Raw genomic sequence first — 23,026 nt, 5'->3', positions numbered from 1 at the left:
GGTTTAAGACACATTAATAGAATTTCTTCCCCCATTCCCAAACCCCCACAATTTGATAAGAAATGTTTCAGAAAGTGCTTCCATACACTGTTATTCGTAGGGTCTAAAAACTTTTTAACCACTTTAATTCGAAAGCTCTTTCGTTTTAGCTCAATATCTGCCAGCATTAGCCCTCCTTTACTGATTTTCCCAATGACTGTATTATAGCTGATCTTAGCAGGTTTCCCAGCCCACAGAAACCTAACCATCATGTTTTTAATCTCTTTCTCAGCCCACTGGGGGATCTCCTTAACACTCAGTAAATACCATATCCTGGAAAGAAACAGACTATTAATGACCAAGACTTTACCCTTCAGAGTCAACTCCCTGCCACTCCACAAATTCAAGATGGTCCTCATTTTGATTATCTTTTCCTGCCAGTTCTTTTCAGCCACTGACCTCTCTTCTAATCCAATATATACCCCCAAGATCTGAAGGCTTTCCTCTGCAATTTTGAAAGGTATATCTAAAAGTGTATTGCTTTTCCTTATAGGGAGAATTTCTGATTTATCAATATTGATTTTTGCCCCTGAAGCAGAACAGTAAGATGTGAACACTTCCATTATTTTTGGGATGCTGTCTAAACTCGACACTGTGAGTGTGGTGTCATCTGCATGCTGATATATAATTGATTTTTCATTACAACCAGGAATTGGGACTCCAATTATGTCTTTATTCCCTTGTATTGCCAGGCTCAGGGGTTCTGCAATTACTGAATACAGCAAAGCAGAGAGAGGACATCCCTGTCTCACTGACCTCTCCACTGGGAAGAACTCAGTCAGATTGCCATTACATTTTACCCTACTAAAAATATTGGTATAAAAAATCTTAACCCATGAGGTAAAACTATTCCCAAAACCAAATCTCTGCAGCACCTCTAATAAGTAATCATGTTCCACCCTATCAAAGGCTTTTTCCTGATCTACTTTTAAAATATAGCCTTCTTTTTGCTCCATTTTCAAGTAACTAACTACATCCCTTACCGAACATATTGTATCCGCTATATCCCTTCCTGGCACACAATAAGTTTGGGAGGAGGATATTATCTTAGGCAATACCGCTTTCAAACGATTTGTGAAAATCCTTGTTAGTGCCTTATAATCACAATTCAACAGACTTATGGGCCGATAGTTTTTTAATAAGGCTTTATCTCCTTGTTTCTTGTAGATTAAAGTAACTATCCCCATTCTCATTGTTGGACTTAAAAGACCTTTCTCTTTAACCTCTTTAAATACTTGTAATAAAATAGGGCAGATAAGATTTTTAAATTTAAGATAAAATTCCAGGGTTAACCCATCTGAACCAGGACTTTTATTAGTTGTCATATCCTGCAAGGCGTCTTCTAGTTCCTCCAACCTAATCTCCTTCTCACAACTCTCCCTGTCTTCCTTACTCACTTTAGTTGCTATAAAAGAAAGTATTTTCTCCCTCTCCTCCAAAATTGTACCTTGTTTTTTAAAAAGCCCTGTGTAAAAATTACAAACTTCTTTTAAGATTTCACCCTGTTCTTCAGTTACTTCCCCATTACTTTTAGTCAGTTCTTCTATATAGGAATCCTGTTGTCTTTGTTTTTCAAGCCCAAAAAAGAATGTAGTGCTTTTCTCTCCCTCCACCACATGTCTGGCTTTGGATCTTAGTATTGCCCCCTCACAGCGCTCGTTTTCAATTCCTTTAATTTTGTCTTGCAATTCCTCAATTCTGTTATAATTCATATCCATCTGTTCTGCTGCCTTCTCATATTCACGTTTAAGTTCTACCTGAACCTCCTGCTCATTCTTAATTTTTATTTCTATTTATCCCATATTGAATGCAGTATTTCTTTATATTGTATTTTAAATTATCCCACCATATTCGTTTTTCATTTTGAAACAATGGACACTTCATACTATCCCTAATTAATATTTCAATTCCCTTACTAAACAAATCTTCTTTCAAAAATTGATTATTAAGACACCACAACCCTGGTCCTTTATGCAACTTATTAAACAGGACTTGAAAAGAGAAAGCAGCATGATCGCTGAAAGAGGTGAATTTATAACCAATCTTCCCCAGGTAGCTAAGAAAGTTAACATGACATATTCCAAAATCTATTCTGCTTTGGTTTAATTCCTTTTGTACAAACTGTCTCCTGGAGAAATCCCTCTTTAAAGAATTTCGGCATCTCCAGAAATCAATATAATTATAATTCTCCAAATGCCTTGCCAACAAATTTCTGGAATAATCACCTTTGAAAACCATTCCTGATGCGATGTCAATAGTGCTCATAGCTACATTGAAGTCTCCCACCATAATGACATTGTCTGCTCCTAGGTGTCTCTCTCGGCCAGTAAAAAAATCAAAACGCTCCTTTTGATCATTAGGAGCATAACAATTAACCAATTCAAAACAATTATTTTTAAAATTAATTTGCATTTATATAAATCTCCCTTCGGTATCCTTCTCTAACAAAGAAACGCTTTCCTTAAAATTATTACTAACTAATACAGCCACCCCTCTCCTGTGGTTGGAATAATTACTAGTATAGATGTCCCCATTCCATAAATGCTTGAAATCATGAATAAAAACGTCATCCCAGAAAGTTTCCTGCAGGCAGACAATATCATTCTTATTTACATTAATTAAAACTTTTTCAAGTTTAGCAAAATTCCTTAACCCATTTACATTAAGTGATAATATTGAGACCATTCCTGCAAAAAGAAGAAACAATTCTTTCAAAAACCTGACCATTATGCTTCCTCTTCCTGCAGAACATCAAACCCTTTTGTTTTAATCATTTTTGCAACCGTTGTTTTGCAAACCAATGTCCCAATGTCTTTCTTTTTCCTCACACATCTGGATGTGATCTTATCAAGGTTAGGTTTCACTTTCACCTTCGATCTTCTAAACATTTTTTTTCCCCCTGTCTCAACCCATTCCTCCTTCTCTATTTTGTTATTTCCAATTCCCTCAGCCACAGTTAGCATAGTTTTCCCTAAAGGGCAAGTTATGCTCAACCCTTCTGTTGAACAGTCTCCAGCAGCTTGTACCTGCTCTACCCCCTCCTTACTTGTTGATGCAGCTTCCAACCGGACCCCCATCTCCCTTGCAATATCTGTCGATAGTGTTTGGTCATCAGCAGCCTCCATTTCTATAACTGCAGCTTCTGGCTCCTTCCCAGCATTCATTCTCGGTGCTGCAGTTTCACTCACCACTTTCCCATTTGTTGATGCAGCTTCCACCCAGTCCCCCGACTCCCTTGCAATATCTGTCGATAGTGTTTGGTCATCAGCAGCCTCCATTTCTATAACTGCAGCTTGAGGCTCCTCTCCAGCATTCAGTCTCGGTACTGCAGTTTCACTTCCTGCTTTTTTATCAGTGCCCTCCAACTCCTTATGCTCCAGTGGTCCAGTAATATCATCGTCTTCCTCAGTTCCTCTATCACTGTCAGTACCCTTGTCCTTGCTCCCAGCCTTACTGTCCGAGTCAATGCAAATGCACCACTGCGGCTTCCTCCTACACTCCTCACAGCGCGGCGCTGCACAGTTCCTGCTTGAGTGCCCCTGAACCCCGCAATCAAAACAAATGAAAGTGGGGCAGTCCTTGAGTAGATGTTCCGAGGACAGACATGACAGGCAAACTTTATGTTGATTGTTATGTATCACCCTAAAATGTCTCAGCCCCTCAGCTGTTACAAACTTTGCGCTGTAAGGCAATGACTTTACTTCATTAGTGAATTGAACCATAACAAACCTTGTCCCATCAGCAACATGAGTACCTGGGTAAAACCTTCTTTTCACATCTGAGCAGATTACAACTCCCCATGCCATTAGCTTACTCCTAATGTCCAGGTCAGATATATATATGCAGGCAAATTTAAAAAAGAAACCACCACTTTACCTGAAGAAAGTGGCTCACATTCAAAATGATTTCCCTTTATGCATATTCCTCCAAGCAGTATTTCAGCCACTTCTCTGCTCTCCACCGTAATTTCATATTTGTCCTGTTGTTTAGGAACACATGCAAATACTTTCCCAAATCCACACTGCTTATCAGTGGCATTTATCACATCTTCAGCTGAAATCTTTGAATTGTCCTTAACCAGAACAACAACCGTATACTCTTTTTTATAAATCCTTTTTTCTCCATGAGGCCTTTTTTCAGCTCCACTTGTGTCCCCGGCATGCCTAGACATGCCTAGGGACATTGTCCGTTGTACATCCACAACTCCAGGCACACAATCCTTTTCAATCACAACAGTCCTAGAAATGTCCAAAGAAAATCCAAGAAAAAAGATGAATATTAAAGTAGAAAAACCTCAAAATAAAATCCCCAAACAGAGATTCCTCCACTAGCACAGTGTAGCTTCCTCCTCTGATCACCTGACCAATCCCACAATGCACCAGGCTTATTCAAGGTGGTGTGGCCGCAGGCGATTGCATTCCTGCTTTCATGACTTTTATGTTTAGTGAGCTGGGGGTGATTCCTCCAAAATTTCCTTTTGTCCTCCACACATTTCAATTGTAAAATGTAATTACAAAAATGTAATGCCTGCAGCACTTGATATTCCCAGGTGGTCTCCCATTCAAATACTAACCAAGCCCAACATTGCTTAGCTTCTGAGATCAGACGAGATCAGACGAAATCAGGTTTATTCAAGGTGGTGTGGCAGCAGGCGATTGCATTTCTGCTTTCATGACTTTTATGTTTAGTGAGCTGGGGGTGATTCCTCCAAAATTTCCTTTTGTCCTCCACACATTTCAATTGTAAAATGTAATTACAAAAATGTAATGTCTGCAGCTCTTGATATTCCCAGGTGGTCTCCCATCCAAATACTAACCAAGCCCAACATTGCTTAGCTTCTGAGATCAGACGAGATCAGACGAGATCAGGCTTATTCAAGGTGGTGTGGCCGCAGGCGATTGCATTTCTGCTTTCATGACTTTTATGTTTAGTGAGCTGGGGGTGATTCCTCCAAAATTTCCATTTGTCCTGCACACATTTCAATTGTAAAATGTAATTACAAAAATGTAATGCCTGCAGCACTTGATATTCCCAGGTGGTCTCCCATCCAAGTACTAACCAAGCCCAACATTGCTTAGCTTCTGAGATCAGACGAGATCAGGCTTATTCAAGGTGGTGTGGCCGCAGGCGATTGCATTTCTGCTTTCATGACTTTTATGTTTAGTGAGCTGGGGGTGATTCCTCCAAAATTTCCTTTTGTCCTCCACACATTTCAATTGTAAAATGTAATGCCTGCAGCACTTGATATTCCCAGGTGGTCTCCCATCCAAGTACTAACCAAGCCCAACATTGCTTAGCTTCTGAGAGCGGACGAGATCAGGCTTATTCAAGGTGGTGTGGCCGCAGGCGATTGCATTTCTGCTTTCATGACTTTTATGTTTAGTGAGCTGGGGGTGATTCCTCCAAAATTTCCTTTTGTCCTCCACACATTTCAATTGTAAGATGTAATGCCTGTAGCACTTGATATTCCCAGGTGGTCTCCCATCCAAGTACTAACCAAGCCCAACATTGCTTAGCTTCTGAGATCAGACGAGATCAGGCTTATTCAAGGTGGTGTGGCCGCAGGCGATTGCATTTCTTCTTTCATGACTTTTATGTTTAGTGAGCTGGGGGTGATTCCTCCAAAATTTCATTTTGTCCTCCACACATTTCAATTGTAAAATGTAATGCCTGCAGCACTTGATATTCCCAGGTGGTCTCCCATCCAAGTACTAACCAAGCCCAACATTGCTTAGCTTCTGAGATCAGACGAGATCAGGCTTATTCAAGGTGGTGTGGCCGCAGGCGATTGCATTTCTGCTTTCATGACTTTTATGTTTAGTGAGCTGGGGGTGATTCCTCAAAATTTCCTTTTGTCCTCCACACATTTCAATTGTAAAATGTAATGCCTGCAGCACTTGATATTCCCAGGTGGTCTCCCATCCAAGTACTAACCAAGCCCAACATTGCTTAGCTTCTGAGATCAGACGAGATCAGGCGAGATCAGGCTTATTCAAGGTGGTGTGGCCGCAGGAGATTGCATTTCTGCTTTCATGACTTTTATGTTTAGTGAGCTGTGGTGATTCCTGCAAAATTTCGTTTTGTCCTCCACACATTTCAATTGTAAAATGTAATGCCTGCAGCACTTGATATTCCCAGGTGGTCTCCCATCCAAGTACTAACCAAGCCCAACATTGCTTAGCTTCTGAGATCAGACGAGATCAGGCTTATTCAAGGTGGTGTTGCCGCAGGTGATTGCCTTTCTGCTTTCATGACTTTTATGTTTAGTGAGCTGGGGGTGATTCCTCCAAAATTTCCTTTTGTCCTCCACACATTTCAATTGTAAAATGTAATTACAAAAATGTAATTCCTGCAGCACTTGATATTCCCAGGTGGTCTCCCATCCAAGTACTAACCAAGCCCAACAAAGCTTAGCTTCTGAGATCAGGCTTATTCAAGGTGGTGTGGCCGCAGGTGATTGCATTGCTGCTTTCATGACTTTTATGTTTAGTGAACTGGGGGTGATTCCTCCAAAATTTCCTTTTGTCCTCTACACATTTCAATTGTAAAATGTAATGCCTGCAGCACTTGGTATTCCCAGGTGGTCTCCCATCCAAGTACTAACCAAGCCCAACATTGCTTAGCTTCTGAGATCAGACAAGATCAGGCTTATTCAAGTTGGTGTGGCCGCAGGCGATTGCATTTCTGCTTTCATGACTTTTATATTTAGTGAGCTGGGGGTGATTCCTCCAAAATTTCAAGTTGGCCTCCACACATTTCAATTGTAAAATGTAATTACAAAAATGTAATGCCTGCAGCACTTGATATTCCCAGGTGGTCTCCCATCCAAGTACTAACCAAGCCCAACATTGCTTAGCTTCTGAGATCAGACGAGATCAGGCTTATTCAAGGTGGTGTGGCCGCAGGCGATTGCATTTCTGCTTTCATGACTTTTATGTTTAGTGAGCTGGGGGTGATTCCTCCAAAATTTCCTTTTGTCCTCCACACATTTCAATTGTAAAATGTAATTTCAAAAATTTAATGCCTGCAGGACCTGATATTTCCAGGTGTACGGTGTCCATTTTAGGACATCCTCAGACCTTACCCCTCCTCAAGTCAATCGTCAACCCTCCTCGAGTCAATCGTCAGACCTCCTCGAGTCAATCGTCACCCCTCCTCGAGTCAATCGTCACCCCTCCTCGAGTCAATCGTCAGACCTCCTCGTGTCAATCCTCACCCCTCCTCGAGTCAATCATCAGACCTCCTCGAGTCAATCGTCACCCCTCCTCGAGTTAATCATCAGACCTCTTCGAGTCAATCGTCAACCCTCCTCGAGTCAATCGTCAGACCTCCTCGAGTCAATCCTCACCCCTCCTCGAGTCAATCGTCAGACCTCCTCGTGTCAATCCTCACCCCTCCTCGAGTCAATCGTCAGACCTCCTCGAGTCAATCGTCACCCCTCCTCGAGTTAATCGTCAGACCTCCTCGAGTCAATCGTCAGACCTCCTCGAGTCAATCCTCACCCCTCCTCGAGTCAATCGTCAGACCTCCTCGAGTCAATCGTCACCCCTCCTCGAGTCAATCGTCAGACCTCCTCGAGTCAATCGTCAGACCTCCTCGAGTCAATCGTCACCCCTCCTCGAGTCAATCGTCAGACCTCCTCGAGTCAATCGTCAGACCTCCTCGAGTCAATCGTCACCCCTCCTTGAGTCAATCGTCAGACCACTTTAAGCCATACTATCCCCTCCCCCTTTTTACGGTTACTGGAATAGCTGGACAGAAGTTTAGCAGTGCAGTTTTACTTGCTCGAGAGACCGGTGAGTACTAGAACAATTTAAAAAAAATAAAAATAAAAAATACACAAATTAAATAGGCCTATATTAATATACGTACACAAACGTACCTTAATAGGACAGCGTGAGTTAGTGCAGTTCAATGTGTTGTACGTTAATTTGAAAATACGTTAAAGAAACTACGTATATTTTTTCACATTTTTTAATTACTTTTATAATAGAGGTTGCTGGTGTTTTGCAGTGTTGAAAATCAGACGATGGAAAACCAGAACCGTATCTTTTAAGTGAAAACATACACCAATAACTCTTTCTTCATAATCTTATTATTATAATTACATTTTATCGTAAAAGGAGTAGTTTGAACTTTGAAAACGTTTTATTTCTAACATTGTATATATTAGGGTGGGTTTATGAATTTAATCAACTAAAATCTAAGATGCGTTGCTAATAATGACCAATCTTGCTATAAATTAAGCAAGCCTTTGAATACAAAAATAGATTTAACTGTACAAAAATATATATATATTTTAAATAAAATGTACTATTTTTTTCTCGCAGCCATCTTGGATTTTCTAAGTTGGCATATATGAATACATGTTTGTGTTTTATTTAATTTTTCTAATAATCTTAATTATGTATGCTTATGAGATAGTGAAGTCAAAATAAGGAGATAGTAAATCAAAATAATGTGATACTAATTCAAAATAATGAGATAGTATGTCGAACTTATAATGTAATTTTAAAATGTATTTCTTTTTTATTGGTGCCGGAAATGGGTTTCCATTGGCTTCCACGTTACGTTTTTAGCGAATTAGTAATTACATATCTTTTTTTTCCCAGTGGAATATGGCAGACTACAATGATCAGTATGATCAGCTGAAGAATGAATTAAAAGAAGGTAGTATAAACTGTATTTAGCCTTTCTAGATATTTAATGTTGCACTCATTTTAAGTTATTAGTATTGTCTGCAGTTCTGTTGCAAAAGCTAACTCTATTTTTTAATTAAATTCATAGCACGAGCATTTTGTGGTAGCTAACTTAAGACGACTGTCGACTTGGTTTTTCAGCTCTGCACACTCCTTGCTAACAACAACGTTTTCCATTACAATCCTACATCAATAATTACATTATTGTAAACTGCACATTTGATTTAATTTGTGATTGTTGTACATATAGGAATCCTGACAGACAATGGGTTTGATACACGCGTGAGAGCCCTGTTGAAAAGGACATCGCAGTCAGACGTCGTCAGTAAATGCCAAGGTAATTATGAGTCATTTCAGTCCTCTTATAAATTGTGTTAAAGTTTGAAAAGTAATATCTTAAAGGGGGCTGTGTTCCTATCAGGGCAAGTTCTTACTAAAAGGAAGGTCGGGATGATTGGCTGTACTGTATGTAATTAATCCTCCGGACTGTAGATGGCAGTGCAAACAATCCAACGACAATTGTTTTACCACATTTAATAATGTTAAATATATTAAGTTGACAAATGAACCCTATGTAGCTACCAGATCACTGCTTTCTATGTGTTTTTATTGGGAAGATGGGTGTTTAATACATTTTTATTTGGGAAGATTTCAAATAAACTATAATAAAAATAAAACTAAAAATGCAATTCGTTTTATTTTTATTATAGTTTATTTGCCATCTTCCCAACCCATCTTCCCAATAAAACACATAGAAAGCAGTGATCTGGTAGCTACATAGTGTTTATTTGCCATCGTCCCTAATTAAAATGTGTCTAACCTATCTTCCTAATAGAAACCTAAAAAACAAAAAAAAATAGAAAGCATTACCTAGGCAGTGTCTCTTTAGCATCTTTCTCCAGACTCTTTTTTTAATACTCATCTTTTGTACGGATGCCAAAAATAAATATTTTCCGAACAGCTTTTTGCATGAATTTAAAACATTTTCATTGTTCGTAGTGACGACTATATGTATTGCGACCAATTCTCCCAGTCATCCAGTCATCCTTTTATTATGACCTGATGTTGTATGGGAAACGCATGAGGTGGCTCAGAGACTGGACACCTTTTTATTCTTTATAACTCACAATTATGATACGGTTTCCTTCAAAGTTAATCTGAAGATACATTAATAATAATGAATGTACGAGGGCACAATATGGAGTCACAATTTTGGGGAAACTGAATAGGTAATATTTATATACAGCTTGGAGTTCTACATAATTAAAAAAAAAACAAACAAAAAAAAACCTATCCATCAAAGTGCAGACTTGGGATGTAATGCATGTAATTGCGAATTCAGAGGTTGAGAAGATCACGAACAGGTGAATTTATTGAGTTGAATAAATAGCAATTGATAGAGGTGTGATTAACATGTCTAAACTTGATAAATACACATGGCAAATTATTTTAAAAACATTAAATACAAACGCAAATACTTGTAGTTCAAAATATTTAAATTACAAAACCAAATGCAGATACTTCAAATTTTGTTTTTAAATGTCTGGTCAGGTGTTAAACTATTACATTTACAATGTATTCCCCCTCTAAATCACAAATAATTTACAGATGCAGCAAATGTCTTTGCAGAAATGAAAAAGGCACTACACAGCAAAAGTCTACCAATAAAACAGAAACAATATCCTTTAAAAAAGGAAGAAAGAAAAGTACTAAAGGTTAGGGTTAGACCTATGGAGTGGAAAGAACGAACAAAAAACCAGGGGGGAAAGTACATCAAGGTCATCATGGAAGAAGAGCCTCCCAGACTTCTGATGCAAGAGACTGATGGGTACAACGGCATCATTCTAATGGCTAAAGAAGCCTTGTGGAATAATCCACAAATGAAAGAAGGAACATTCACTCTTTGCCATGCGGATGGTACTCGGTGGCCTATAGAGGATTTTGAAAAGGAACATGCAAGCCTTAGTGAGATTAAGGATGTCTGGAAAAAAACCTTCTACATTGGACGCAGACCCATAGGTACCTAAACTTTATAATTAACAGAAAATAAGTAATATACTAAAATGTGCATGTGGTCTCAGTAGTTTGTCCAATTTGTATATTACATATGCATTTATTCGAAAATTATCTTCAAGCATTGACATTACTATCTACCTTTGTGAATACATTATGATGTGGTGAGCATAATCACATTAGGATACATTTAATATTTTGGTCCAATATAATTTTCATTCTTTATTCTAGGAAGAAGTTAGCGGTTTGGAACACTCAATTGCAGGTAAAAAAACAAATAAACAAACTCCCCCGCCCCCCCCCCCCCCCCCCACTAAATAATGTACTTTTATGTATTAGTTGAATGTGGTGTGACAGATTTATTTACTGGTATATTGCAGAACAAAAAAGGAACCGCAAAACAAACTATGTGGAAGAGGCAAGTATTGCATTTCTTCAAAACACACATTTTAATCATTGTATCAAGACAACAATTATTCCATTCCTGAATAGTGCCAGCAGTGGATATTGATCTTTTAGTAATTTAGCAGAAACATGAAATTTACATCTTTATTCTCATAATCATGGATATTTTCTTTTACGAACATTTCATTTATAGGTTGTGGATTGTGAAGACGTCCAATTTGGTAAGACACTTTGTACTACATTGAATATAGTGTGTGTGTGTCTAATATATATATGCATTTGTTTTGTCCAGACTTAATTGTTTTAATTTATTATTTCAGAAGATCTGACGTTTTCTGAAAGTCTCTGTGAGGTATGTTCAATGGTAGCAATATATTTGAAATTAAACATGATCTACTAATAAATACATATTTTTAAAAAAAAAATCTTATTAAAACTGAGCTTCATGTAATTTATCTTGCATATCTGCATTTCTGAATCTTCCTGTAATATCACATTACGATTTCAGTTTCATCCAGAAAGTTAATCTACTGCAATAGAGTTGTTTAAAAAAAATCAAATGTATGCTACTTCTTTGAAAGCAATAAGACTTGACTATAGAGTAGTCTGTGTGTTTGACTTTCTTGTTTCTAGATACCTTTCTCGTATTGTAACATTTAATTTGTCTTTATTAAACCACCAGATTGCTCCTGATCGACCAAAGGGAGCTGAAGCTGCTTCTGCAGTACCCAACCAGATGCTACAGCCTCAACCTTCCAGCAGTGCAACAGAACTGGATATTAATTCTCGTATGTACAGTAAATCTTCCAGAGATTTTAATTGTATGTATTGTAACATACATCAATTACTTAAACATTAAGTATAATCCATTACCTAAAGCAGGGGGCCCAATCCTGGTCCTGGAAAGCCGATGCCCTCCTGATTGTTGTTCAAACTGTACACTAAATTGATTAATGGGACCAATTAAGCTTCTAATAAGGGCTTGATTGGTCCAATTAAGTAATTTAGAGCACAGTTGCAACAAAAGCCAGGAGGGACATCGGCCCTCCAGGACCAGGATTGGGCACCCCTGACCTAAAGTATTCCTTTTACCTTTTATTGTTTTAGAAGCATAATTGGTGATCAGTTTAAGTAAGATATCTTGTAACTGAAGCAAATTAACTTTGATCTGAGAAACTGTTCTTGATTTTTGTCCTTGATGCCTAGACTTCCCTATGTAGGTGAAGAGCAAATTAAAGTCTATGAAGACTATGTGATTGGTAGTGGTAACTTTGGAGCTGTGTACAGGGGATCCTACCAGGGGACAGTTGCTGCCATTAAAAAAACCCCCATTCAAGGATCTCTGAATGACATAACACATGAGATTCTCGTCTGCACGTGAGTATGGCCTCCTATTTCTCCTAATTATTTTTACCCTGCCTACAGGAGACTGTAGGATGTAGTATTAAGTTATTAGTATTAGTAAACAAAATAGCTCAAACCATTTAATGGATTTGATTTGAATTTGGTGGGATGGTTAGTGTGTTAGGGAACAACAGATTAATTTGTGGTGACGATATCTATTGTAGTAATGTCATAGAAACCACTTCCACATGTTAGATTGTAGGGCAAATTAACTCTTCTGATGGCCCAGTATCTTAAAATTAGACCGTAGATCCAGACCGTTCCATTCTGTATATATGGACTCACCATGAAAGAATCACCACACAGGATATGATCCTAGAAACTTCAAGGTCATGCCAGAAATCAATGTGGCAGGCAAGGAGGTGGGGTCTGCATCTTATGATTCCTATTTTATTTGTATTTATTTTTTTACTCTGACAACATGCAAGTTCAACTTTTGTCTGGTGGGTTTAATTTTTCTCTTACAGAAGGCTTTCCCATCCTCACATAGCCAGGGTGATGGCTGTTTCTAAGACTGATAGAGCAATTCTCATTGCAAATGAATACATCCATGGAGCAAGTTTAGAGAAAGTGCTTCATGGAGATGATGCCAATTTCAAGGTATTTTATCATACAGTTCTCAGTAACCCTAATTTTTATCTGACACAATTTATATTAAATTAATCTTGAACTCCCTCTACATGTTATAGGTACTATACTATAATGCAAGAAAAGTATTCATGATGTTTTATTTTTCCCCTTCAGTTGAATGAAGAAGAGCAATGCTACATTGGACTGGAAGTAGCTCTTGCTGTTGAGTACATTCATTCAAAGAATATAATACATCAGGATATCAAACCAGCAAATATTCTGGCAAGTGTTCATTGATTTAATAGCAAATATTAAAAATGTATAATAAAACGTCAGTAGGCACTGTCAGTATCACATCTGCTGAAAAAGATAATAATGAGAGATGGGTCCCATTTTGAAATTTTGCCCTGGTAAAATTGTTACATATATAATTTGCCGACTACCATTTCATGGTGAGCACCATCTCAAAAGGCTGGACTACTAGTGTATTGATTCTGATCAGCATAAAAAGGTGCAATATATTCAATAAATAAACGGTATACGCCTTTAAAATATTGATTATGATTCTTGCTAACTATTTATGTGCCTATTTATTTTTTGTATACATGTTTTACTTGTAAAGTTAGACTTAACACATCTTTGCACCTTTTAAATAATGTGCGTGTATTAACCCAGATTATCTAACAGTTCAGTAGTAATGTAACCTTAACTTCTGACATGCTGTACATATGTTTTGTAGGTAGAGCAACGTTCAAAGAAGGCACTTCTTACAGACTGGGGGCTTGCTAATGTTCGAGATTCGGTGTCTCTAAGACTTGGAAGCAGAACTGTTGCACAGGTAGCAGGTCCTCAGGGTGGAACAGCCCTGTACATGGCGCCTGAATGCATGATCAACTTCATGCAGCCAAGCGTGAAATCCGATGTGTGGTCTTTGGGTGCAACGTTCCTAGAGCTCTTTACTGGCTGTTATCCGTGGAATGTAAACAACTGCAGAGAGCTTAGTAGGCTGCTTTTGACAGAGGCCGTGCCCCATGGCCTATCTAGCCTTAACTCTCCCCAGAAAACAATTGTTTGCCCCTGTCTGAACTACAGTTCTGATCTTCAACCTCCTGTTTCTGAGGTTGTTCAAATCTTTAAGGGTTTAGACATCATCAATTTAGAGCAACGTTATGGTTTTAAGTGGTAATTTGATAACGGTCCCTTTACATTCTGCATTACCTATGAAAACAATGGTAACTTACTTTTAGTGGGGTTTTTTTGTTCATGCTCCTCACTACATAGTTCTTGTCAGAATGTTAACAATGAAGGTTAAAGTTGCAGGTGTGTTAACAGCTGTAGCAACGTGGGGAGTGATAACTCTGTTTTTTAAAAACCCTGATACTTTCTCTTTAATCTACAGGATAATGAAAATAAAAAGTTTTAAACATAGAGGATTCTTGAGTTGTTTAAGAAATTTGTGTTTTTTTGAATAAAACTTTTGCAAATAATTTGAACAGAATTTGAAATGCATATGGAATATGGAATATTTAATCAAGCTGTATTTTGTTCTGGAAGTATTTACTTACATCCAACAAAAATTGTAAAACGCGGAATACAAGTTATCTTATACAAAAATAAATGAATCTGTTGAACAAGGGAAATGACTTGTGATGTTTTCTTTATTTACTAGAAATAGTGGGAGCTCACAATCTCGGAGGACATTCATTTATACAGCTGCCGGTCTTACACAGTTGTCTTAAAGCACCTTTCAAAGTCAATACAGAGCGAAGAAGTTGTAGTTTGTGCAGTAGAGAAAAGTGAACCATTTATGAAACAAATGGTCTGTTCACGAACTTAATTTAAAAAAAAAAAGTCAGGTATGAATGGCTTACATTGGCTGGACATAATGCTTAACATTAATTCCATCCCTCCAGGGCAAGTCTGTCAAGTCTATTTAAGTTTTCTACAGCCAACACTATTCTTGTGCTCAACAACATATAAGAAGCTGTGGCTTCTTCAACTGTTGAACGCCCACGGTAGTTTGCATGCTCAAGCACTGACTCACAAATCTGCCTAAATGCAGCATTCGCAACAGACAACGGCTCTTCTTCAGTGCATGTGAATCGATCAGCATACGTGAGAAGGTCATCATCAACAGAACACAGCATGTTTGTTGTGCCTAGAGAAAAAAAAAACAATGTGAATGGCATTTAATGGTAGTGTTCCCAATTTCCAAATAATAAAGTTAATGGTAATCTGCAGTAAACACATAAACAATCACTTTCTAAGTAATTTGAAGCATTCTTGTTTCCTGCTTATGTTTACGTAGCATTATATCATTTTTAAGACAGTTCTAACTTCAACCACAGATTGTTTCTTATTACAACCATAACAATTATTTCAATGTTAAATTTTATTCTTTATTGTTTAAAACTACAACAATATTTACTACGGTATATACAATGCATCTAAAAAGTACCTGTGGGTGGTGCAATGTACAAGACCTCTGGTTTCCCAAAGGGACCTGCACCATTATTCTGTTTCCTGATTTTATGTCGGTTGCATTCCTTTTGTTCTACAGTCAGTTCATTTTGGATCAGAGAAAGGTAGGAAAACTGCAAGCAATGGCTGTTAATGATAGTTATTAATAAAATATACAATTTAAAATGTTTTCACATACCATTACCTTTATATATATCCCTAAATTGGTCATGGAAAGATCTAAAATTGCAAAAGCTGGTTGCTGTCACGATATATTTATTTTTTTGTCAACGTTCAGTGTGAGGCATTTAAACATTACATTTGTAATTTTCAAAATAAGGCAAGAATATTAAACAAAGAAAATACTTAGATATGAATTGGATTTTGCAGATCAAGTATCTCAGACAGCACCATGGCCTATTTAAAAAAATAAAGTGCCATAAAACTTGTTGATAATATTAATAGTAATAACAATAAATCTGATTTTGCATTTATGCAAAGACAGTTTCTTACTAAAAAAATGGGGATGGGGGGACAGGACAGCTGGTAATGTATGACTAACGCATTAAAACAACTAGTAAAATAACAAAATATACTCTTACAAGTACCATGTATTAGGGCCCTTGAATAAAACATGGTATAATACATTATACAATTGAAATGTGTACCTCAAAATGGTTCTGCCATTTGAAGCACTCAGCCCTCTGTATGAAAAGGTTTAACACTATTAGGGCCGCCCCCATGTTATTGAACACGCCGACGGGTTCATGTTTGAAGCCTTTTTACTCAGGCATTGTAAAAGACAACCCTACATGCTGTGTATCTATAGAAAGACGAGGTTGGGGTCTTTCAAATGCCGCTCTCTAAGCTTTCCTGTGAGCGTGCCCTCAATACAGCTCTTTAAAATGCATCATTTGTTTACAATTTATACAGTTGGACAACCTGTACCTGTATTTGATCTAGTCAATAGTGAATATAAACTAAATTACAAATTATGACTTTGAAGCAACAACATGTTGCTAACAAAAACATTTCTATCTTAATTGTATTTTTTTCTATCTTCTTAATTGTATTTTCCCTTCTATTTGTAATTTTTTTTCTTAAATTTTTATTCTCAAAAAAAAAAAAACTTGCCTGATTATGAACAGACTTTCCAAATCGAAAGCTGTTTGCACCTGATAATGAATCTTCATGTCGGTATCTGAATGCCATCTGCATGAGTGCCACTGTGGTGTTCTCCTGCCCTCCTGTCTGCTCTCATGAGCCTGGGCAACCTTCAAAACAAGTTAAAGCATTTTAAAAGTTATATAAGGAAGGTATTGCTAAGAACTACAATGTTGGACATTTTTAACCCTTATGCTGTATGTTACACCTTTCAATATTTTTTTCCTTTAATCAAAATAATTTATATTTTTAACATGTTATTTTGGTGTTTGTTTCTTTTATCATACACGTTTTCATAATTAATGAAAGAACAGCCACACAAATAAGATTACATTTATCTGTGATCAGCAAATGAGCTTATTGTCTGTCTTTTATGAAGCTATTAGGCCTTAATGTAATACAAACCATTTAACGCTGAAACTGCATCCAGAAAATATCTTGCAATAAAGTTCTGTTTACGGTTTGAGGTTCCTGCTTTAATCCAGATCAGATACCGAGAAAACCTATTTGTATAAAGAGTTAAAAAAACGTAAGTTACATAAAGATAGATTGATAGATTATAGATAGATGCATGGATGGATACATACAAAAGATTTTTATCAAAGATTTAAAAAATATAAGTGGTTACATTAATGTTTAAATAAAGGTAGAGATAGAAAATCATATAGAGACAACAAAATGAAAAAAGTTATTTTACAGCATGCGTTTTAAAGCTGATTTTGTTGTACTCATTGTCAAAGCACTTCTGTCTTTGATCTACATGTATATTTATTATTTTCACATACCCATCAATGCTAATGTGAATCCAAATTCCATAAAACCTTAGTTTATCATTTCCTGCAACATGAATACAAAAAAAATTGATTCAATGTTCTTTTAGCTTCTTTGTTATATACCCTACTTACAATATGATACTCAGTACTTACCATCTATATGCCAGCTGTCATTGGGTCCGTGACTAAAGTAATTCCTCCTTTCTATTCTTTTTCTCCCTGCACGACGTCTCACAAGACCGCTACCACCCAGCTCTCTCATGAATTCATGGACATCATCTCTATAAAAATAAGGTTATTTATATACATTATACAGTGCCCTAACTAAATATTAGAGACTACGACATATTAGAGAATAGCCCTAACAGCTGTAATTGCAGCTGGAGGTAGTCCTACCCGCTATTACGGGTATTCTCTAATATTTCGTACCATCAAATATTTTGTCAGGGCAATGTATGTACATACATGGCGTGCATATATGTATGTGTATATATGTGTGTCTGTGTGTGTTTCATAATGTTTGCTTCATTCTTCATTAATTATATCTAAAGCAAAGAAATCACTCTTTTGAGACATAATTGAATAAGTACCATTATGTGTAAAAAAAACAAACTAAGAAAAATACCTTATGAAACAAAGGTGTCAAAAGGAAAAATAACAAAAAGATCCCAACGTAAGTATTTATCAGGGAGCTATCTATTAATGTACAGAAAATGATATATACCTGTAGCAAGGCCGGAGACCCTTTCCGTCCCTTATTCTCCTGTACATTGCTCGAATACCTTTGGCTGGTGACCAATGTTTAAGTTCATTCTGGAATATAGAGTGAAATTACATTATATATCATCATCATCATCTTCAGCCTTTTTCAATCCACTGCTGGATGAAGGCCTTCCCAAGATTCACACTATATATATATATATATATACACACACACATACAATTAAAATAATTTGTTTGGTAAATCACAGTTTAAAGGTTGTTTTTATTACAAAGGGATAGCTAGGAAATCTATTGAATACCTCTATAGCCTGACGTATTGCATGCAGTGGTCTGTGATCACTTCTTCGCCTCAATCCCAGTGCTTTAAGAATTCTTCTCAGATGCCTTTCACTTAAAACAGTAAACATAACTTAAGGTTGGTGTGAAAGGGTTCTTGCTTGTGGGTGCGCGCATTCGCTGCTGAGTGATAGGCAGGAGACCAGACAGGTTGAAATTGACACGCCCCGCAGGCGCGCAGGATTTATTTACACACATACACACAACAGCTCACGTGACACTACCAACCATGGTAGCTTACTGAGTGCATACGGCCAGCGTACGAAAAACAAAATAAAACACAATACAAAAAACTATAAAATAAAAGGTGCCGTAAAAACGGCGTGCGCTACTCCCTAATGCATGGAGGTCCCGCTTGCTCACCTCGCTATACTTTAAAGGGATCTACCATCCCCGAACTAATCTTTATGTATCAACACAAACCCCGACTCCGGCTGTCGGCGGTTTTGGCAGCTTCTTTTGGCTCCGATCCCGGTTCACCATCACGGCGATCGGAGGATTTCAGCAACTTATTTCTCTCACTATGCTCGGGTAGCGTGGACGATCTTCAGCCCGTTGTCCGTGGCTTTGCAGCAGCCCCGAGGTGAACAAACAGGACCTCTTTATACCTGACGCTGTGCTGGAACACACCTACCCGCTGATCATCCACAGCTGGCAATCACACACAGCAGGCAGGTGATCCCAGGAGCGTCAGGTACTGCAATAAATTAAATAACCATTACACACATTTACACAACATTAAATTAACAATGTATTCACACACAAACCCCCTCTTCATGTGCAGGGCTCCTGCCCTGCTACAGTTGGCATTAATTACATAGGTGAAACAGAAGAAGATTGTAACTGACTGTCACAAAGACGGCCAGAGTGGGTGGCGTCAGACCAGAAGCAGGAAGTAAATAAACAGAGAGATGTGGTTTGTTTAAGCTGAGCGCGTGATCGCGCTCAGCATTTAATAATTAACAGCACAGAAAATAAAAGGTTTGAACAGAACACAAAACAGGACACGGCACTGGTAGCCAAAAGAAACATATAAACAAAACGGACTAAACACTTAACAAACGGTGCACGGAGACAAACAAACACGGTGAGTACAAACAACTATTATAGTTACGCTTTCTTTCACTATTTAGTTTCTCCTTCTCCACACCCGTTCTCCACTCTCGAACACCCAACCCCTGAGTGCAAGAAATGTGCGTCTATATATACTATTGTGCTGGGATTCAATTACTAATTAATTATTCACTTGAATCCCAGCACGTGAATTAATTCTGTGCAACCCCGTGCTCACATATTACATTTAACCAGCACGTGAAGTGATTTGTGCTCTCCTCGTGCCTAAATACAAATCTACACTTTAAACACACGTGAAACACAGACCCGTTTATATCCCGTGTACCAATCTATACACCAACATTAACACACGCAACATACACACAAATGCACACAGGGACGGGGCACATTGCCACAGTACCCATAAGGAATCGATGTGAAATCAGAACGCAAGACTCGCTTATTGTAGACTATTTGAAAGGTTTTCTGGAGTGGTTTGTTTTCCAATTGAAATTATTTTTATTGCGGTGAATCTGGGAGCCTCGAATTATGATATGCTATGCAGGGGTGTTTCTATCATGATTCACAAAGTTTTGTACAAGGTCTTTTAATGAAGCGATGTTAATTAATTTGGAATACTCATAGTTTAGGGTAATCCCCTTTACTTTGAGACATGTTTTTCCATTGTTTGTGACGTATCCATATGTTTTAGGGCCCCCTGACACAAACTCTGTAATGTATTCCCCTGGCTTTAACTCGCTAGTTAAATCACCAAGATAATCGCCAAGTTCAGGACGCCAAGCCTGGGGCCTGCTGACAAAGATTACAGAGTCTGTGTCATGATACAGACAGCGACCCTGCAGACGATCCAAGAGGTTATATAGCTCTAGCCGGGCGTAAGCGGTAGTAAATGCCGCTATGAATACGTTTACATTACCTGTGGGAGTATAGGTATCAGAAGCGTAACGCCACTGAACCTGAGCCACAGTATCACTTACAAAACAAAAATGCGAAACCTGATATCTTTTTGAAAAGAGATAATGGAAAAACTGGTCAGGATCCTTTACCAAGCTTGTAGAGAGCTGGTTAGTTCTCTGTGCTAGTTTTTCCCACAAACTATTGAGGCATAGTTTGGAGATTTGTCTTTTTACAGGATTAACATTAATGTTTTGAGGATCTAATTGAACCCCCTCTTTCTGAAAATATTCAGCAATATAACGCTCTTTACGCTCCTTATCGGTACAATGAGCAGGGTAGCCTGAACTTTCCTGTTTCCCCTTGAGATGACTATTAATGTAACCTATAAAGAGAGTGTCAGATTTCTGAGGAAAATGCCACACTTCATGTATTTTAGGCACTTTGTAACCTTTCTCAAGAGCTTTGACTACTTCTACACTGCACCAGGTCCCTGTCAAGGCTCTCTCTCCAGAGGTATGATTACATACCCCCGTCTGGTTTAGTGTTTCCGTGCATGAACGGCAGAGGGTAAACATTAATTTACCACAGATGCGGGCAGGCAGTACAGGGAAATAAAGACCCCTAGGAGGCAGCACAGTTAATTTGAACAATCCAAAGTACTGGCTCAAGTCTTGAAAATTATGGTAAATTACAGTAGGATGGTCTACGGGATACACTTTTGTTTTGTTAACAAACGGATACAAACTAGTGAAATCAAAGTATTCCACCCTTTCATTTTCCTGGGTCACCTGGGCTTGGTTAGTACTTGGATGGGAGACCACCTGGGAATATCAAGTGCTGCAGGCATTACATTTTTGTAATTACATTTTACAATTGAAATGTGTGGAGGACAAAAGGAAATTTTGGAGGAATCACCCCCAGCTCACTAAATATAAAAGTCATGAAAGCAGAAATGCAATCACCTGCTGCCGCACCACCTTGAATAAGCCTGATCTCGTCTGATCGCAGAAGCTAAGCAATGTGGAGCTTGGTTAGTACTTGGATGGGAGACCACCTGGGAATATCAAGTGCTGCAGTCATTACATTTTACAATTGAAATGTGTGGGACAAAAGGAAATTTTGGAGGAATCACCCCCAGCTCACTAAACATAAAAGTCATGAAAGCAGTAATGCAATCGCCTGCTGCGACACCACCTTGAATAAGCCTGATCTCGACTGATCACAGAAGCTAAGCAATGTTGGGCTTGGTTAGTACTTGGATGGGAGACCACCTGGGAATATCAAGTGCTGCAGGCATTACATTTTTGTAATTACATTTTACAATTGAAATGTGTGGAGGACAAAAGGAAATTTTGGAGGAATCACCCCCAGCTCACTAAACATAAAAGTCATGAAAGCAGAAAAACAATCGCCTGCGGCCACACCACCTTGAATAAGTCTGATCTCAGAAGCTAAGCAATGTTGGGCTTGGTTAGTACTTGGATGGGAGACCACCTGGGAATATCAAGTGCTGCAGGCATTACATTTTACAATTGAAATGTGTGGAGGACAAAAGGAAATTTTGGAGGAATCACCCCCAGCTCACTAAACATAAAAGTCATGAAAGCAGAACTGCAATCGACTGCGGCCACACCACCTTGAATAAGTCTGATCTCAGAAGCTAAGCAATGTTGGGCTTGGTTAGTACTTGGATGGGAGACCACCTGGGAATATCAAGTGCTGCAGGCATTACATTTTACAATTGAAATGTGTGGAGGACAAAAGGAAATTTTGGAGGAATCACCCCCAGCTCACTAAACATAAAAGTCATGAAAGCAGTAATGCAATCGCCTGCGGCAACACCACCTTGAATAAGCCTGGTCTCGTCTGATCTCAGAAGCTAAGCAATGTTGGGCTTGGTTAGTAGTTGGATGGGAGACCACCTGGGAATATCCAGTGCTGCAGGCATTACATTTTACAATTGAAATGTGTGGAGGACAAAAGGAAATTTTGGAGGAATCACGACCAGCTCACTAAACATAAAAGTCATGAAAGCAGAAAAGCAATTTCCCCCGGACACACCACTTTGAATAAGCCTGATCTCGTCTGATCTCAGAAGCTAATCAATGTGGAGCTTGGTTAGTACTTGGATGGGAGACCACCTGGGAATATCAAGTGCTGCAGTCATTACATTTTACAATTGAAATGTGTGGAGGACAAAAGGAAATTTTGGAGGAATCACCCACAGCTCACTAAACATAAAAGTCATGAAAGCAGTAATGCAATCGCCTGCGGCCACACCACCTTGAATTAGCCTGATCTCGTCTGATCTCAGAAGCTAAGCAAAGTTGGGCTTGGTTAGTACTTGGATGGGAGACCACCTGGGAATATCAAGTGCTGCAGGCATTACATTTTTGTAATTACATTTTACAATTGAAATGTGTGGAGGACAAACGGAAATTTTGGAGAAATCACCCCCAGCTCACTAAA

General features: G+C 38.3%; 2 long non-coding RNA genes, 8 other non-coding genes and 10 pseudogenes across 10 annotated transcripts; 9 read left to right on the top strand and 11 right to left on the bottom strand.

Annotated features, from left to right (window-relative positions):
• Positions 1-4,563: 4,563 nt before the first annotated feature.
• Positions 4,564-4,692, bottom strand: LOC131715488 (5S ribosomal RNA; annotated as a pseudogene).
• A 114-nt stretch (positions 4,693-4,806) lies between these two features.
• On the bottom strand, positions 4,807-4,935 carry LOC117967525 (5S ribosomal RNA; annotated as a pseudogene).
• Positions 4,936-5,049: 114 nt separating this feature from the next.
• LOC131716857 (5S ribosomal RNA) lies at positions 5,050-5,168 on the bottom strand. The gene has a single exon (XR_009315742.1). It is a non-coding gene; the product is annotated as a 5S ribosomal RNA (ribosomal RNA).
• A 100-nt stretch (positions 5,169-5,268) lies between these two features.
• LOC117967528 (5S ribosomal RNA) lies at positions 5,269-5,387 on the bottom strand. Its single transcript, XR_004662074.2, has one exon. It is a non-coding gene; the product is annotated as a 5S ribosomal RNA (ribosomal RNA).
• A 100-nt stretch (positions 5,388-5,487) lies between these two features.
• Positions 5,488-5,606, bottom strand: LOC117967450 (5S ribosomal RNA). Its single transcript, XR_009313546.1, has one exon. It is a non-coding gene; the product is annotated as a 5S ribosomal RNA (ribosomal RNA).
• Positions 5,607-5,706: 100 nt separating this feature from the next.
• Positions 5,707-5,825, bottom strand: LOC131716856 (5S ribosomal RNA). The gene has a single exon (XR_009315741.1). It is a non-coding gene; the product is annotated as a 5S ribosomal RNA (ribosomal RNA).
• A 99-nt stretch (positions 5,826-5,924) lies between these two features.
• On the bottom strand, positions 5,925-6,053 carry LOC131713872 (5S ribosomal RNA; annotated as a pseudogene).
• A 99-nt stretch (positions 6,054-6,152) lies between these two features.
• On the bottom strand, positions 6,153-6,271 carry LOC117418946 (5S ribosomal RNA). The gene has a single exon (XR_004546981.2). It is a non-coding gene; the product is annotated as a 5S ribosomal RNA (ribosomal RNA).
• A 114-nt stretch (positions 6,272-6,385) lies between these two features.
• On the bottom strand, positions 6,386-6,494 carry LOC117967439 (5S ribosomal RNA; annotated as a pseudogene).
• A 100-nt stretch (positions 6,495-6,594) lies between these two features.
• On the bottom strand, positions 6,595-6,713 carry LOC131712960 (5S ribosomal RNA). The gene has a single exon (XR_009314845.1). It is a non-coding gene; the product is annotated as a 5S ribosomal RNA (ribosomal RNA).
• Positions 6,714-6,827: 114 nt separating this feature from the next.
• On the bottom strand, positions 6,828-6,946 carry LOC117967435 (5S ribosomal RNA). The gene has a single exon (XR_004662057.2). It is a non-coding gene; the product is annotated as a 5S ribosomal RNA (ribosomal RNA).
• Positions 6,947-10,377: 3,431 nt separating this feature from the next.
• LOC131709653 (uncharacterized) lies at positions 10,378-11,220 on the top strand. The gene is made up of 3 exons (XR_009311565.1): positions 10,378-10,757; positions 10,983-11,016; positions 11,132-11,220. It is a non-coding gene; the product is annotated as an uncharacterized LOC131709653 (long non-coding RNA).
• A 1,254-nt stretch (positions 11,221-12,474) lies between these two features.
• Positions 12,475-13,407, top strand: LOC131709666 (uncharacterized). Its single transcript, XR_009311567.1, has 3 exons — positions 12,475-12,533; positions 13,028-13,160; positions 13,305-13,407. It is a non-coding gene; the product is annotated as an uncharacterized LOC131709666 (long non-coding RNA).
• An 8,110-nt stretch (positions 13,408-21,517) lies between these two features.
• On the top strand, positions 21,518-21,636 carry LOC131716342 (5S ribosomal RNA; annotated as a pseudogene).
• Positions 21,637-21,734: 98 nt separating this feature from the next.
• LOC131714350 (5S ribosomal RNA) lies at positions 21,735-21,853 on the top strand (annotated as a pseudogene).
• A 114-nt stretch (positions 21,854-21,967) lies between these two features.
• LOC131715755 (5S ribosomal RNA) lies at positions 21,968-22,076 on the top strand (annotated as a pseudogene).
• A 100-nt stretch (positions 22,077-22,176) lies between these two features.
• Positions 22,177-22,285, top strand: LOC131716243 (5S ribosomal RNA; annotated as a pseudogene).
• A 100-nt stretch (positions 22,286-22,385) lies between these two features.
• LOC131713682 (5S ribosomal RNA) lies at positions 22,386-22,504 on the top strand (annotated as a pseudogene).
• Positions 22,505-22,604: 100 nt separating this feature from the next.
• On the top strand, positions 22,605-22,723 carry LOC131716502 (5S ribosomal RNA; annotated as a pseudogene).
• Positions 22,724-22,823: 100 nt separating this feature from the next.
• Positions 22,824-22,942, top strand: LOC131709975 (5S ribosomal RNA). The gene has a single exon (XR_009311839.1). It is a non-coding gene; the product is annotated as a 5S ribosomal RNA (ribosomal RNA).
• Positions 22,943-23,026: the final 84 nt, after the last annotated feature.

The sequence above is a fragment of the Acipenser ruthenus genome, chromosome 44, assembly GCF_902713425.1.
Source record: "Acipenser ruthenus chromosome 44, fAciRut3.2 maternal haplotype, whole genome shotgun sequence".
NCBI classification, from domain to species: domain Eukaryota; kingdom Metazoa; phylum Chordata; class Actinopteri; order Acipenseriformes; family Acipenseridae; genus Acipenser; species Acipenser ruthenus.
Note: the sequence above shows the minus strand (reverse complement) of the source record. Positions and strands in the feature narration are given on the sequence as shown.